Here is a 15,441-nt window from a genome sequence, read left to right as displayed (position 1 = left end):
ACACCGAATGGTCCTGACACCCAATATGAACTGAATCCCTGCTATCAGACAATAAGAAAAGCTGCGTTTACCTGACTGAAATTTGGAATAGAAAAGGCATAGATGGTTGTATAAACACAAAACATTGTACAGAGAGAAAAGCAAATCAAATTTGATTGGTCGCATACACAGTTTAGCAGATGTTATGGAAGGTGCAGCAAAATGCTAATGTTCCTAGTTCCTATCAATCAATGCAGTAAATGTCAACAAGCACAGAATAATAACAAATTATAAAAACTCTAGTACAGCAGACATATAAATAGCTACCAGCGTGTAGAGTACCTGAGAATAGCTGGCTAGTGCCCGAGGGGCAGAGTAGGGTACTTGGCACGGTAGTGGGTAGATGTCCTGGAGTGCAGGCAGTGTGCCCTCGAGGGTACAATTGGATGACCTCACCACTCTCTGGAGAGCCCTGCGGTTGCGGTTTGTGCAATTGCCATACCAGGCAGTCATACAGACCGACAGGATGCTCTCAATGGTGCATCTGTAGAAGTTTGTGAGGGTCAGGAGCCAAATATCTTCAGCCTCCTGAGGTTGAAGAGGCACTGTTGCGCCTTCTTCTCCACACCGTCCGTGTGGACCATTTCATGTCCTCAGTGATGTGCAGGCCAAGAAATGTGAAGCTTTTCACCCTCTGCACTGCTGTCTCCTGTAGTCCATGACCAGCTCCTTCATTTTGTTGACATTGAGGGAGAGGTTATTTTCCTGCCAGCAGTCTGCCAAGGCATCTCATCAAACGTGATGATTGAGTTGGAGACGTGTGTGGCCACAGTTATGGGTGAACAGGGAATACAGGATAGGTCTGAACACGCAGCCCTGTTTGGGCCCCCGTGTTAAGGATCAGCGTGGCAGTGGTGTTGTTGCCTACCTTCACCACCTGGGGTCGGCCTGTAAGGGATTCCAGGACCAGGTTGCACAGGGAGGGGTTCAGACCCATGCCCTGAAAATAGTGATTAGCTTGGAGGGCAATATGGTGTTGAAGGCTGAGCTGTAGTCGATTTAACAGCATTCTTTCATAGGTATTAGACAGTAGAATGCTGCAGAGAGGCACAACTCAGCCATGATATACCATCACACAACATAGAGTATAGTAATAAACACAAATAAATGTTAGCCACATTGTTTTATTTAACCAGACAAGTCAGTTAAGAACAAATTCTTATTTACAATCACGGCCTACCCCGGACGACGCTGGGCCAATTGTGCGCCGCCCAATGGGACTCCCAATCACGTCCGGATTCGATGCAGCCTGGATTCAAACCAGATACTGCAGTTGCACTGGGATGCAGTGTCTTTGACCGCTGCGCCACTCGGGAGCCCAATGGGGCAAAATATAACATATCCACCTGTAGGGTCGAAATAGCCTAATGTCCTGCTGATACTGCTCAAGAGTGTGCAAAGCTTTAATCAAGGCAAAGGGTGGCTACTTTGAAGAATCTGAAATATAAAGTATATTTTGATTTGTTTAACACTTTTTTGGTTACTACATGATTCAATGTATTTTTTCATAGTTGTGATGTCTTCCCTAGTATTCTACAATGTTGAAAATAGTACAAATAAAGAAAATCCCTTGAATGAGTAGGTGTGTCCAAACATTTGACTGGTACTGTATTTCAGTCAATTAAAGTTGGCCATTCAGATGTGCAGACAAACTTATTTGCCACTCCTTTTGCCCCATCTCTTTCAACCGCAGACTTGTTCAATTTCTCATCAATCCCTGGAGCCGTAATACTGTCGTTCTAACAGTCAGTTTCTGCATGTTTATCAGTAATTTTCATTTGCCACGTGTGCATGCTCCTTATTAATCACATCACACTAACAAATATTTTTAACATCGTGCACATAAATCACAGTTTAATATTTTGTATGATCTCTTATATACTATTTTAGGCCCAGTTTTTGGAACCTTGGCTTTCCTGGATATAACCACTATATGTGAGCACTGCATCCAATGGGTATGGATACAGCTTTAGAACAGAGTTCTACAGTCTTAGTAAAAATGTGATCAATACTTGTGGATGATATAGTTCCTGTAGTGTTTATAAATACCATTATATGTTGATTAATAATCTGAACCAGATTATAGGCACTAGTTAGTGAGAAGTTTCTTCTCGAGCGGACACCTTAATGGAAAAACAGTCAATATTCAGGTCCCCAAGAAAGTAGACCTGTTTACATCACATACACTATCAAGCATTTCATACATTATCTACATACTGACTATTAGCACTTGGTGGCCCGTAGCTACACCCTCAAAGAGTGGGCATTAGATGAGGTAGGTTTACCTACTTCCACTGTAACAATGTGCGCTGAGAGTCGGGAAGCAAGTTCAGGGAGTGAGTGTTTTAATAAAATAAAGGTAACATAATACAAAACAAGAAACACTAACAGCACACAGACATGAAACAGAAACAATAATGCCTGGGGAAGGAACCAAAGGGAGTGACATACATAGGGAAGGTTATCAGGGAAGTGATGGGAGTCCAGGTGAGTCTGATGACGTGCAGGTGCGCGTAACGATGGTGACAGGTGTACGCCATAACTAGCAGCCTGGTCTTCTAGAGGCCGGCGAGGGAGCACACCGGACGTCCACAATGCTTCAATAACACTTAACATGAGATCTTCTCTAAGCATTTAAAGGATGTGGCTCTGAATATACAGTTGAAGTTTACATACACTTAGGTTGGAGTTATTAAAACTTGTTTTTCAACCACTCCACAAATGTCTTGTTAACAAACTTTTGGCAAGTCGGTTAGGACATCTACTTTGTGCATGACACAAGAAATTTTTCCAACAGATTATTTCACTCATAATTCACTGTATCACAATTCCAGTGGTTCAGAAGTTTACATACACTAAGTTGACTGTGCCTTTAAATACAGTAGCTTGGAAAATTCCAGAAAATTATGTCATGGCTATAGAAGCTTCTGATAGTGGATGTATTTCATGGCCTACCTTCAAACTCCGTGCCTCTTTGCTTGACATCATTGTAAAATCAAAATAAATCATCCAAGACCTCAGAAAGAAATTGTAGACCTCCACAAGTCTGCTTCAATTTCCAAACGCCTGAAGATATCACGTTCATTTGTACAAATAATAGTATGCAAGGTGCAAAAAGTGCAAATCAATCCCAGAACAACAGTAAAGGACCTTGTGAAGATGCTGGAGGAAACAGGTACAAATGTATCTATATCCACAGTAAAATTAGTCCTATATCGGCATAACCTGAAAGGCCACTCAGCAAGGAAGAAGCCACTGCTCAAAAACCGCCATAAAAAAGCCAGACTACGGTCTGCAACTGCACATTGGGTCAAGGATCATAATTTTTGGAGAAATGTCCTCTGGTCTGATGAAACAAAAATAGAAACTGTTTGGCCATAATGACCATCGTTATGTTTGGAGGATAAAGGGTGAGGCTTGCAAACCCAAAGAACACCATCCCAACTGTGAAGCACGGGTTGGCAGCATCATGTTGTGGGGGTGCTTTGCTGCAGGAGGGACTGGTGCACTTGTAAGGGGTGCGTAACTGGTGGCAGGGAAGTCAGCAGCAGGAGAGCAGAACTAGGTAATAGCCGGAGCAGTTTCATAGCAAAACCAATGACATAAAGAAATAACCAACATGGGTACAAAACCCAACGCATACCAGTCAACATGTGCACAAGCACTTACAACAAACAATTCCACACAAAGACATGGGGGGAACAGAGGGTTAAATACACAACAATTCATGAGGGGAAATGAAAACCAGGTGTGTAGGAAAACAAGACAAAACAAATAGAAAATAAAAAGTGGATCGACAATGGCTAGAAGACCGGTGACGCCGACCGCCGAACGCCGCCCAAACAAGGAGAGGTACCGACTTCGGGTGGAAGTCGTGACAGCACTTCACAAAATAGATGGCATCATGAGGTAGGACATTTATGTAGATCTATTAAAGCAACATCTCAAGACATCAGTCAGGAAGTTAAAGTTTGGTCGCAAATAGGTCTTCCAAATGGACAATGATCCCAAGCATACTTCCATAGTTGTGGCAAAATGGCTTAAGAACAACAAAGTTAAGGTATTGGAGTGGCCATCACAAAGCCCCGACCTCAATCCTATAGAAAATTTGTGGGCAGAACTGAAAAAGCGTGTGAGAGCATGGAGGCCTACAAACCTGACTCAGTTACACCAGCTCTGTCAGGAGGAATGGGACAAAATTCACCCAGCCTATTGTGGGAAGCTTGTGGAAGGCTACCTGAAATGTTTGGCCCAAGTTAAACTATTTAAAGGCAATGCTACCAAATACTAATTGAGTGTATGTAAACTTCTGACCCATTTGGGAATGTGAGGAAATAAATAAAAGCTGAAATAAATCATTCTCTCTACTATTATTCTGACATTTCACATTCTTAAAATAATGTGGTGATTCTAACTGACCAAAGACAGGGAATTGTTACTAGGATTAAATGTCAGGAATTGTGAAAAACTGAGTTTAAATGTATTTGGCGAAGGTGTATGTAAACTTCCGACTTCAACTGGATACAGCAACACCCTATAAGGCATTTCTGTCATGTGGTGTGAATCAAATTGGTGCAATATCCACTGTTGTGATCAAATTAAATGTATTTATATAGCCCTTCGTACATCAGCTGATATCTCAAAGTGCTGTACAGAAACCCAGCCTAAAACCCCAAACAGCAAGCAATGCAGGTGTAGAAGCATGGTGGCTAGGAAAAACTCTAGAAAGGCCAAAACATAGGAAGAAAACTAGAGGTGATCAGCTGTTGTCACCACACTTAGGTTTCCCTTCTGTACTGGCTTTGATTTATACAACAGTGTTATTATGCTCGTGGTGCATTGGTTAAATGTGCATGCATTTGTTCAGTGCATGATCAAATAATGCATGTGTGTGATTGGTTATAACTGTCTTAATTGATAGGTCCTCATTGGTTGTGGGCCTGGGATATATCCTCTGCTACCCTGTGAGCGGGCGCAGATGGAGAGGTGTTAGGTAAGCAGTTACGTCTTCTCATCTGTCAAGTGTTAATAAACCATCATAACCAAGATGCACTTCTGCACACTGTCATGTTCCTTTCAAGAGCTTCAAAATAACCTACTCGCTTTAACTGGTGATGCAACAAGAACCACCTAGGCAGGTTAAACTGTGTCATTGTGGCATATACGGGATCCTCGGGTATGCTTAAAAAATTAAGTATCAAATCTCAACAGAATTCAACCCTCAGCCCAGATTAAACTATTGCTTTTCTAGAAAATTAAAGAAATCTGTGTCTACAGACAAGCAGCTGTCCATGCTTGTTCTTCCAGCATAAGACGGAAAGTTCAGTGTTTTCCAATTAATTTAACTCCATTTCTCAGTTTTCAGATCATAGCAATGCCTGTTTGATTGTCTGATAAGATACAAGACAGTTGAAATGGACATATAACCAATACTTCTCTGTCAATGGGTTCCACAAATATTCCAGATGAGGAAAGACATCACAAAAACACTTTGCAAATCAGTAAATCAAATCAAATTATATTTGTCACATGCGCCAAATACAACAGGTACCATGAAATGCTTATTTACAAGCCCTTAACCAACAATGCAGTTTTAAGAAAATAGAGTTGAGAAAATATTTACAAAATAAACAACAGTACAAAATGAAATAACATTAACAGGGCTATATATAGGGGATACCAGTTCAGAGTCAATGTGCGAGGTAAGGTTAGTCAAGGTAATATGTACATGTAGGGGTAAAGTGACTAAGCATAGTAGCAGCAGTGTAAAAACAAAGGGGGGTGGGGTCAATGCAAATAGTACAGGTGGCCATTTTGATTAATTGTTCATCTGTCTTATGGCTTAGGGGTAGAAGCTGTTAAGGAGCCTTTTGGACCTGGACTTGGCGTTCCGGTACTGCTTGCCGCGCGGTAGTAGAGAGAACAGTCTATGACTTGGGTGACTGGAGTCTTTGACAATTTGTTGGGCTTTCCTTCACACCGTCTAGTATATAGGTCCTGGATGGCAGGAAGCTTGGCCCCAGTAATGTCCTGGGCCATACACACTACCCTCTATAGTGCTTTACGGTTGGGATACCAAGCTGTTGCCATACCAGGCAGTGACGCTACCTGTCAGGATGCTTTCGATGGTGCAGCTGTAGAACTTTTTGAGGATCTGGAGACCCATGCCAAATATTTTCAATCTCCTGAGGGAAAGGCATTGTCGTGCCATCTTCACGACTGTCTTGGTGTGTTTGGACCATAATAGTTTGTTGGTAATGTGGACATCAAAGAACTTGAAGCTCCCAACCTGCTCCACTAGAGCCCCGTTGTGAATTCGGCCCTCCTTTTGCTGTAGTCCACGATCAGCTCCTTTGTCTTGCTGACATTGAGGGAGAGGTTGTTGTCCTGGCACCACACTGCCAGGTCTCTGACGTCCTCCCTATAGGCTGTCTTATTGTTGTCGGTGATCAGGTCGTGCTTGGCCACACAGTTGTTGGTGAACAGAGAGTACAGGAGGGAGCTAAGCAAGCACCCCTGAGGGGCCCCGTGTTGATTAGCTGTGCGGCAGATGTGTTGTTGCCTACCCTTACCACCTGGGGGGCGGCCCGACAGGAAGTCCAGGATCCAGTTGCAGCGGTAGTGTTTAGTCCCAGGGTCCTTAGCTTAGTGATGAGCTTTCTGGGCACTATGGTGTTGAACGCTGAGCTGTAGTCAATGAACAGCATTCTCACATAGGTGTCCCTTTTGTCCAGGTGTGAAAGGGCGGTGTGGAGTGCAATTGAGATTGCATCATCTGTGGATCTGTTGGGGCGTATGCAAATTGGAGTGGGTCTAGGGTTTCCCGGAGAATGCTGTTGATGTGAGCTATGACAAGCCTTTCAAAGCACTTCATGGCTACTGACGTGTGTGCTACAGGGCGGTGGTCATTTAGGCAGGTTACCTTCACTTCTTTGGGCACAGGGACTGTGGTGGTATGCTTGAATCATGTAGGTATTACAGACTCGGTCAGGGAGAGGTTGAAAATGTCTGTGAAAACACTTGACAGTTGGTCCGCGCATGCTCGGAGTACACGCCCTGGTAATCCATCTGGCCTGCGGCCTTGTGAACATTGACCTATTTAAAAGTCTTGCTCACATCGACTACGGAGTGTGATCACACTGTCGTCCAAAACAGCTGGTCCTGTCATGCGTGGTTCAGTGTTGATTGCCCCGAGGGGGGAACACAAAAAGCATTTAGACCGTCTGGTAGTCTTGCTACACTGGACAGCATGCGGCTGGGTTTCCCTTTGTAGTCCGTAATAGTTTTCAAGCCCTGCCACATCCGACAAGCGTCAGAGCTGGTGTAGTAGGATTCAAGCTTAGTCCTGTATTGACACTTTGCATAGTGGGATTTCTTATAAATGTCCGGATTAGTTTCCCGCTCCTTGAAAGCAGCAGTTCTAGTCTTTAGCCCGACCTGACAAGGTAAAAATCTGTCGTTCTGCCCCTGAGCAAGGCAGTTAATCCACTGTACCCTGGGCGCCGAAGACGTGGATGTCGATTAAGGCAGCCCTCCACACCTCTCTCATTCAGAAGGGGGTTAAATGTGTAAGACACATTTCAATTGAATGCATTCCCCCTTTTCTTTTAGCTCGGTGCGGATGTTGCCTGTAATCCATGGCTTCTGGTTGGGATATGTACGTAAGGTCACTGTGGGGACAATGTCGTCGATGCACTTATTTATGAAGCCAGTGACTGAGGTGGTGTACTCCTCAATGCCACTGGATGAATCGCGGAACATATTTGAGTCTGTGCTAGCAAAACAGTCCTGTAGCTTAGCATCCGCATCATCTGTCCACTTCCGTATTGAGTACTGGTACTTCCTGCTTAGTTTTTGCTTGTAAGCAGGAATCAGGAGGATAGAATTATGGTCAGTTTTGCCAAATGGAGGGCGAGGGAAAGCTTTGTACATGTCTCTGTGTGTGGAGTAAAGGTGGTCTATAGTTGTTCTTCCTCTGGTTGCACACGATAGTAGAAATGAAGTGAAAACGGATTTATGTTTGTCTGCATTAAAGTCCCCGTCCATTAGGAGGGCTGCTTCTGGATGAGCATTTTCTTGTTTGCTTATGGACTTATACAGCTCGCTGAGTGCGGTTTTAGTGTGGTGGTAAATAGATGGCTACAGAAATTATAGATAGTGTGGTGTTCAGCTTATCATGAGGTACTCTATCTCAGGCGAGGAATGCTTCGAGACTTCCTTAATATTAGACATCGCACACCAGCTGTTATTGACAAATAGACACACACTACCACCCCTCGTCCTACCAAACATTGCTGTTCTGTCCTGCCGATGCACTGAAAACCCAGCCAATTGTATATTATCTGTGTCGTGACGTGGGGTGGGGTGACGTGAGAGAACTTCCCAAGTTCTCTCACGTCACCCCGCTCCTCCGTTCTCTCCACTGGCTTCCAGTTGAAGCTCGCATCCGCTACAAGACCATGGTGCTTGCCTACGGAGCTGTGAGGGGAACGGCACCTCAGTACCTCCAGGCTCTGATCAGGCCCTACACCCAAACAAGGGCACTGCGTTCATCCACCTCTGGCCTGCTCGCCTCCCTACCACTGAGGAAGTACAGCTCCCGCTCAGCCCAGTCAAAACTGTTCGCTGCTCTGGCCCCCCAATGGTGGAACAAACTCCCTCACGACGCCAGGACAGCGGAGTCAATCACCACCTTCCGGAGACACCTGAAACCCCCCTCCATTCTCGAATGGAGCTCATCCAGTTTATTCTCTAGTAATTGCATGTTGGCCAATCGAACGGATGGTAGAGGCGAGTTACCCACTTGCTGACGAATTCTCACAAGGCACCCGGATCTGTCCCCTTGTATCTCTGTCATTTCTTAATGCGAATTAAGGGGATTTGGGCCTGGTCCAAGAGCAACAGTGTATCCTTCGTGTCAGACTCAAAAATCTTCTTCCAGTTCGAGGTGATTAGTCGCTGTTCTGATATCTTGAAGCTCTTTTTGGTCTTAAGAGACGGTAACAGCAACATTATGTTAAAAATAAGTTACAAACAATGCGAATATAGGATTCATTAGTTGTGTTTTATTGTGTGCATTTCTATTAGAAGTGGTTCTGTGTAACACGGTGTGCCATTGTGTGTGCTTCAGTTTCAACAGAGGTGCCTCTTCGCCAGCGCCTGATTCATGGGGGACCTGTGGAGCTCTGGCCCCAAACCCCCTGGCGGTGGACCCTACCTGGGGTGAAGGTGGAGGTCCTGACACCTCCTAGTCTCTCCCCTTCTGCTGCCCTGCTGGCTGTCTGGAGCATCCCCCCTCCACGGAGAGAGGGGTGTAAGTGCAGGGCTCTTGTCCTTCTATCTTCATCCCCCATCCTCTATCTCTCTCTCTCTATGACCTCCACATGACTTCATGTCTCTTCTACAGGCTCTACCGTTTACTGACAGTGCCTTGTCTACAGACATGTCTGTAACCCCCTTCCTCCTCCCACAGTAGTTCCATCTCACCACCCAAACCCCCTATCTATCAACCATCCCACCAGCCCAACAAATGTCCTTTGCTTATTTCTGTTGACTCAAACTAAATCAAGAAAAGAAACAAACCATTGTGTACTCTTGTGCGATATCAATGTTTAAGTGATGCTTTTCTCTGTCGTGTTCTGTCGTGAGGTGGATGGGACAAGAAAGATTGAGAAGATTTCTCTTCTCACTCTCAGAATTTGCTCCTCTCTCTCTCTCTCTCTCTCTCTCTCTCTCTCTCTCTCTCTCTCTCTCTCTCTCTCTCTGCTGGCTCTCATCTACTTGAATCAAAGACTTCAGCAATGTTCTATTCTTGCTAGCAGCAGTCATTACTGCAGTGTTGAGCGATTTTACCACGTGAGGCACTGGCGCAGACAAGCTTACTCAACCCTCTCTCATACCTTCATTTTGAAAGTCGAGGAAAGTCAGGGTATTCGCAATGGCTCTTTGTCAGTGAGTTGGGGTAAAAAAAAAGAAATACCCCAACTCACTGACAAAGGAATTTTCCATTTGCCACAAAGATATTTTCCATTTCTGTACAGGGAAGTATTTCTTCAATATAATTTGAGATGTACTTGTTTGTCCCACCTGTCCCACCGATGATTTCTTGTGCCAATAGAAGACGTGCATGCTCATCTACTTTAGGGATTCCACCATTACAGTTGCTGAGCGCCTATTCAGTCAATATTAACAAACTCCTCTCCAGACTTACTCATGAAAGGTTTCTATTTATTTAGTTTGAATCTGTGTCCTTTCAATGGATTCTCGTTTATTTTATTGTTATTATTGGTGTGATTTTGTAATGAAAAAGCAGTGCGGTATTGCCTCCAAAGGAAGAAAGATCCAATTCCATAGTTATGAATTGAAAAAAAAGCAAAATTTTCTGTCCTGCACTTGCTCTGCAGATCCTGGTTTATATGCGGGAAATTAACATAGTTTGAGGTCAACGTTGGCCTCAGAGAAAGTCTACAAAGGTTTTCATCCTAATCGAATGGCATAATAAACCGGGTTAAACATCTGCCAAGCGAGAGATAGGAGAAGATGGGAGAGGACAGGAGAGGAGTCAGGATGCTAGCCTGGCTCACTGACGTGGGCTGCTATCGCTGAAGTCTTTAGCCAAACATTACTGGGCCAGATGGCCTACAGCCCAAGAATAAATAATAGATTTATCTCCAAAAAGCAATCTACAGAATGGCTATAATCCAGGCTTGACGATGGTTGGAGTAAAAACCGACGTTACTGATGTCTTAAAGAGGGAGGCGCCGCACAGCAAAGAGCCTTCAGTAATATATTTTTAAATATACATGTACATCATGGGCAGTGGCTTCTTTCTGACAGACGTCATGCTAACTATTCTTAGCATTTTGCATAAAAATCTAATGTTGAAGGTGTTCACACTGGATTTAGCCAGCGGCACATTGATGTCATCCTTTTGAACAAGCCGGTTGTTTGGCTGCATAGAGGTTGTGTTACCTGCTGTGTGAGTCGGGCTGTACTTGTACATGGTTCAGGCCTTTTTAACTAAGGCTTGGCAGCACATCTGAGGGCCGCATTTGCTACATCGTCTCTTGCTCGTCCACCAATGCAGTAACTTTCAGTAATACTGAAAGTATGGATTTTCAGTATTTCCCTTTTAGCCGAAATGTCTGTATTTCAGAAAGCTAAATCAGTCCTAGTAGGATATGTCATTCTCAATATTGTATTCATGCTACATTGAGCTCCAAAACTATTGGGACAGTGTCACACTATTTGTTGTTTTGGCTCTCTACACCAGCACTTTTAACCATGATTACGGATAGTCCTGAATGAATCGTGAATAATGATAAGTGAGAAAGTTAGACACACAAATATCATAATCCCCCAGAATGCTATCCTCCCCTGTTATTGTCATGGTGAGAGGTTAGCATGTTTGTGCGTCTAACTTACTGACTCATCATTATTCACAATTCATTCAGGACTACCATAATCATGGTAGCATCCACATTCATGTAGCAGTTTTTTAGAAACATTCCATTCTTATTTACAATAAAAGTGACTCCGAAATGAAAGAATACATTATTTACCATTCATTTCTATTGGGCACAAAATAATCTGAAACAGCCAAAACAAACAGCAAATGCATCTAACAAGTTTGTAGAGTCACAAGGTTGATGTAATCATTGCATGCTATATGGGACCAAATTATAAACTTTTGACAATTTTAATACACATATAAGTGAATTTGGCCCAATACTTTTGGTCCCCTAAAATGGGAAGGACTATGTACAAAAAGTGGTGTAATTTCTAAATGGTTCACCTGGTATGGATGAAGTCTGCACTTTAACCTCACATATAATTTCAGATGTGAAGTGCTGGAGTGCAGAGCCCAAACAACAACAAATGTATCACTGTCCCAGCTCACTGTATATTCTGAAATCACTGGTAGCTGTAGCTATTTTGTGCAATTATCTCTCTCCGTCGTTCAACTGCCTGCCTAACTCCTAATCTTGCCCAATGAATGAAAAGTGCAGTTTTTTGCTTTCTGTTTTCTTAATTATGTTGCACTGATGATCATGATGATGATGATGTTGATGATTTTGTATTGTATTTCACTTTGCCTCTATGGGTCCAAACTTTTTGTTATGTGGTGAGAAAATGAGGGGCGAATCCTAACTTCTATTTATAAGAAATGTTCACTGAGTGAAAACTTTACTTCGGTGGAAATTAGCCCCTAACACAGTACTAGAAATTCTGTTTGAGGCTTCTGAGTCCTTTAGCTGAGGGCTTGTGATCTGTGACTGTCAGGATGGCCATTGGCTGTTTAAAGAGTAAGAGTATGATGATATAGTCGGCTCGACATATACGGCGTCAGTGTTGTAAGTTTTTTCATTTCCTATTTTCTTTTGAAGCATTTTGTTTTCTATAAGATCATTATTATTATTTGTGTGTCTATTTGGTGTTATTACACCATTGATAATAACATCATGATTATGAATTATAAGCTAAACTGGTGTTCTTGGAGGTATACAGTAATTATATCAGTTATTTTATATCTGCTCTTTAAATTTACTTGAATATGATGTCCACATAGTAGTTGGTTGCAATATGCCTGATTTGAGTAGTGGTATACTGACTGTTCCTGTGTTTGGATGAAGACTGTTTCCCCCCTCCGCTCTTGCACTGACTCAGCCCAAACGCCTTCTGTCCAGGCATATAGCGCTGATGCAATGAGATGGTCAGAAATAACAACATCATTACATTTACATTTAAGTCATTTAGCAGACGCTTATCCAGAGCGACTTACAAATTGGTGCATTCACCTTATGACATCCAGTGGAACAGTCACTTTACAATAGTGCATCTAAATAAATATTTAATAGTTTAATAAAAATGTATGAAGGAAATATGATCTCCGCTCATTCCTGTCTCTATGTAATGATAGTTTAGTGCCTTCTTGAGTGCTGTAGTAATGTGATTTGCTGATGTCCTTGGACAGTTAGCACAAGATTGACTTTATAAGCAGGGAAATGTGAAGTGATTTTCTTCTGCATGTGTTATTTCTTAGGTAAAAGCTAAAGATCAAATAATGCAGCTGTAACGGTTTTCTAGGTGTGAAGGAGAGTCGGTCCAAAACGCAGCGTGTAGATTACGATCCATGTTTAATGAACAAACGTAAACACGAATTAACACAAACACTACAAAACAATAAACGTAACGAAAACCGAAACAGCCTATACTTGTCAACTAACACAGCGACAGGAACAAAGACACTAAGGACAATCACCCACACCAAACTCAAAGAATATGGCTGCCTAAATATGGTTCCCAATCAGAGACAACGATAAACACCTGCCTCTGATTGAGAACCACTCCAGACAGCCATAGACTTTGCTAGAACATCCCACTAGCTACAATCCCAATATATACACACCACATACAAAAAACCCATGCCACACCCTGGCCTGACCCAATACATGAAGATAAACACAAAATACTTAGACCAGGGCGTGACAGGAACCCCCCCCTCCCCCCCCCCTAAGGTGCGGACTCCCGAACACACCTCAAAACAATAGGGAGGGTCCGGGTGGGCGTCTGTCCATGGTGGCGGCTCCGGCGCGGGACGTGGACCCCACTCAGTCAATGTCTTAGTCCCCACTCCTCACGTCCCTGGATAGTCCACCCTCGCCCCCAACCATGTCCTAGTAGTCCTCACCCAGAACCCCACTGGACTGAGGAGCAGATCGGGACTGAAGGACAGCTCGGGACTGAGGCAGCTCGGGACTGAGGGAAAGCTCGGGAGTGAGATAAAGCTCGGGAGTGAGAGAAAGCTCGGGAGTGAGAGAAAGCTCGGGAGTGAGAGGAAGCTCGGGAGTGAGAGGAAGCTCGGGAGTGAGAGGAAGCTCGGGAGTGAGAGGAAGCTCGGGAGTGAGAGGAAGCAGGTTGATAGATCTACCAGATCCTGGCTGGCTGGTGGTTCCGGCAGATCCTGGCTGACTGGCGGATCCTAGCAGACTGGCGGATCCTGGCTGACTGGCGGATCCTGGCCGACTGGCAGATCCTGGCCGACTGGCAGATCCTGGCCGACTGGCAGATCCTGGCCGACTGGCACTTCTGGCGGATCCTGGCTGACTGGCACTTCTGGCGGATCCTGGCTGACTGAAAGATCTGGCTGCTCCATGCTGACTGGCGGCTCTGACTGCTCCACGCTGACTGGCGGCTCTGGCTGCTCCATGTAGGCTGACAGCTCTGGCAGCTTCTTACAGACTAGCAGCTCTGGTGGCTCCGTGCAGACTGGCAGCTCCTTGCAGACTGGCAGCTCCTTGCAGACTGGCAGCTCCTTGCAGACTGACAGCTCCTTGCAGACTGACAGCTCCTTGCAGACTGACAGCTCCTTGCAGACTGACAGCTCCTTGTAGACTGACAGCTCTGGCTGCTTCATGCAGACTGACAGCTCTGGCTGCTTCATGCAGACTGACAGCTCTGGCTGCTCCATGCAGACTGACAGCTCTGGCTGCTCCATGCAGACTGACAGCTCTGGCTGCTCCATGCAGACTGACAGCTCTGGCTGCTCCATGCAGACTGACAGCTCTGGCTGCTCCATGCAGGCTGGCAGCTCTGGCTGCTCCATGCAGGCTGGCAGCTCTGGCTGCTCCATGCAGGCTGGCAGCTCTGGCTGCTCCATGCAGGCTGGCAGCTCTGGCTGCACCATGCAGGCTGGCAGCTCTGGCTGCGCTGAACAGAGGAGACTGCAGCAGCGCTGTAGAGGAAGAAGGCTCTAGCTGCGCTGAACAGGCAGGAGACTCCAGCAGCGCTGTAGAGGAGGAAGGCTCTGGCTGCGCTGAACAGATAGGAGACTCCAGCAGCGCTGTGGAGGAAGAAGGCTCTAGCTGCGCTGAACAGGCGGGAGACTCCAGCAGCGCTGTAGAGGAGGAAGGCTCTGGCTGCGCTGAACAGGCGGGAGACTCCAGCAGCGCAGGAGAGGAGAAAGGCTCCGACAGCGCTGGAGAGGCGAGGCGCACTGTAGGCCTGATGCGTGGTGCTGGCACTGGTGGTACTGAAACAAGGACACGCACAGGAAGCCTGGTGCGGGGAGCTGCTACCGGAGGGCTGGGGTGTGGAGGTGGTACTGGATAGACCGGACCGTGCAGGCGCACTGGAGCTCTTGAGCACCGAGCCTGCCCAACCTTACCTGGTTGAATACTCTCGGTCGCCCTGCCAGTGCGGCGAGGTGGAATAGCCCGCACTGGGCTATGCAGGCGAACCGGAGACACCGAGCGCAAGGCTGGTGCCATGTAAGCCGGCCCAAGGAGACACACTGGGGACCAGATGCGTAGAGCCGGCTTCATGGCATTTGGCTCGACGCTCAATCTTGCCCTGCCGATACGCGGAGCTGGAATATACCGCACCGGGCTATGCACCCGCACT

At 45.4% G+C, this 15,441-nt stretch overlaps 1 protein-coding gene across 4 annotated transcripts in view; it reads left to right on the top strand.

The window, feature by feature from the left end:
• The window catches only part of LOC124046194 (tyrosine-protein phosphatase non-receptor type 11-like), a 116,521-nt gene extending 105,111 nt beyond the window's left edge, over positions 1–11,410 (top strand). For all 4 annotated transcript variants that reach the window (XM_046366306.1, XM_046366304.1, XM_046366305.1 and 1 more), the window contains exon 16: positions 9,170–11,410. The gene's annotated coding sequence lies outside the window, so the exon portion shown is untranslated. The remainder of the gene's footprint in view (positions 1–9,169) is intronic.
• The last annotated feature ends 4,031 nt before the right edge of the window (positions 11,411–15,441 follow it).

This window comes from Oncorhynchus gorbuscha, linkage group LG10 (assembly GCF_021184085.1).
Source record: "Oncorhynchus gorbuscha isolate QuinsamMale2020 ecotype Even-year linkage group LG10, OgorEven_v1.0, whole genome shotgun sequence".
NCBI lineage: Eukaryota > Metazoa > Chordata > Actinopteri > Salmoniformes > Salmonidae > Oncorhynchus > Oncorhynchus gorbuscha.
The sequence above is the reverse complement of the archived record's forward strand: the minus strand, read 5'-3'. Positions and strand labels throughout refer to the sequence as shown.